This window comes from Triticum aestivum, chromosome 2D (assembly GCF_018294505.1).
Source record: "Triticum aestivum cultivar Chinese Spring chromosome 2D, IWGSC CS RefSeq v2.1, whole genome shotgun sequence".
Taxonomy (NCBI): Eukaryota; Viridiplantae; Streptophyta; class Magnoliopsida; order Poales; family Poaceae; genus Triticum; species Triticum aestivum.
The window spans coordinates 382616091-382618569 of NC_057799.1; positions in this window are offsets into that span (position 1 = coordinate 382616091).

A 2479-nucleotide genomic window follows, 5' to 3' on the forward strand; every position below is an offset into this window, starting at 1 on the left:
GGCGCATGGTCGGTTTCTCCAAGTGCAGTCCCACGTGTCAGTGAAGAGGCAAGCCGAAGCACGTTCCGTTTGCGTGAGCCGTGTGCAGGACCGAACATGTGTGGGGTGCAATGCGACCGCGACAGGGGTGCTGTGAGTGTACCGCCTTTTTTCCTTTTAAACTAGGTGCTTCGCCCCCTAAAAAAAACTTGTTGCTTCGCGCGATCCATCGATACTACTACTAGTAATCCGGTAATCCTGACTAAAACGGCGCGGCCGGGTCTTTTCCCGCGCGATATGCTGGGAGGTTGGCTTAGTTGGGTTTTTTAGGACGAGTAATGCTACACATACGTAGTCCCAGTTACATAATTAACATAATGTGAAACGTGTGAGCTATTGATTGTAGATTGGGAGGAGGGAGGGGCCCACCACCATGAAAATCAGGGGAGGAGATAGAGAGAGGCAATTTACGTTAACCCTTTCGTAGGTTCCCGTAGATGTAGAAAAATGTGAAATGCGTGAATGTGCATTTGCAGATAAGGCCTTCCCTCGTTCATCCTTTTCTCCCACAAGATCTTGATCTTCCGTGAAATGCACGGGCATCTTGCTAGTACTCCTACAATATACTATATTATTGTGAAAGTTCATATACACCGGCCGAGATTAATGCAAACACAGCAGATTTTCATTACATTTTGAACTGTTATAGGACAGAAAAATAAAAGAAACCCGACCCTAAACCTATTCTACGGCGGCGACCGACGTCCTCCATCTGCGATCTCCATGTACGGGGGCGGGGTTCAAGACCCGTGAAGTGAAGGTGCGGTCTCCGGCGAGGAAAAGTAGAACATGGGAGATGGACCGGCCAGTTGGCACACCATGCCCTGCAGCCTCCCATGCCCTACTCATCCTCGGAGGAGTCCCCGACCTCGGCGGTGCCGGACGTTGGACGGCGGCATGTAGGACGTGTGGCTGACGGTGCTCCCGTCATCGGCCGCCAGCGTGGCCACCGCTTGTGCGGCGACTTGAGCGAGGGCGGCGACCTCGAGCTCCATCCCCGAAGACAAGCTCTCCCGCAGAGCGTTCACGCTTGCGGTCATGGCGGATGTGGTGCCAGGTAGGAGGACGATGCGCTATGGTGTGGAGGTTAGCTGGGCGTTGCCGCTTTAAGTAGCGCATTCCGGTGAGGCCAAGTGTCCTGGTGCGTCATTAAGTCGCCGGAGTTGGTTCCTCGGGCACCGAGCCTCTTAATGACGGCATACGGACGGACGGCATGAATGCGGGCAGCTGGCGCTGGCTGGGAACGCACCGCGCGACGGTGCGAGGGACGAGGGTTTTTGGTTTGCGAGGGTACTCAGCTGCGGTCGTGGCAACGTTGGAGATGCCCTTTGCTCACATGCGATCGATGCATGTCATTGAAAAAGCAAGACGGCCCGGCATGGTCTCAGTTGGCCGCGCTACACCACTCCGCGGACGCGTCCCGGCGCCCCGTGCATCCTCGACGAGCCGGGTGTTGGGGTGTGTTTGGATTGTGGCCAAAGTGCACCTTACCAAAATTTTGGTCATGACCCAAAGATTGGTCTTTGTTTGGATGGTTGACATTTTTTTGAGGTTTTGGTCATGACCCAAAAATGGATGGCTGCCATTTTTTTGGCATGCCAATGAACTCTAGCCAACTCTAGTTCATTTTTCTTGCCGATGTCGGCCAAATCATGGGCAACCAAAACCTCAACCAAAATTTTGGCTACCCAATGCTTTGATGGGGCAACCTTGGGCACAAACCAAACATACTAGCTGTTGGTCGTGCCACAGCACTAACGCCACCCTCAGCACACTGAAACCGACCGTGTCTAGCGACGATGAGCGTGTCGCTCACCGCGGTCGCCGTGTCCAGAGGCGGTGCTGGAGCTGCACCACGTTGTTGGCCCCCACGATCCACATGAACGGTTGCCGGTGGCGAGGAGGTCGTGGGCCAGCTCCTCCATTGGACTAGTTTGCGCTACGTCGTCCCGACAGGTGTGCCCCACATGTCGGTTTCCCTGTTTTCCCGGCCATATTCGAGCGTCAGTGCTCCGCGTTGTGCATTAGGCCTTTCACTATGTAGGCCGAGCGAGACAACTTATTGTTTATTTGAGCCGGTCAAGTATAATCATGTGGCGTTTGCTTATTTCTCATTCATCTCCAACCCTCTTCTCCATTGATCATGTCGCCCTCCGGTCGAGTCTATCCTCCCGCATGCCTCATTTGAACATTCTGCCGAGTATCATTCGCATGCGGGCCTAGACCATGCTTGTATTTCCAATGTTTATTTGTAATTTGTCCGACATGCATACAAACAAATGGTTCGTTTGAAGTTTCACTTTGCCTCCACTACGTGTCGCTTCGCGTCTTAGTTTTGGCATCCCATTCGGTTCATGCATGCCCTGACACATGTTGACGAGATCGATTGATGTTCAGAGATCAATTGTGTGTCATGCAAGGAGATAAAGGTTTGGTCTGT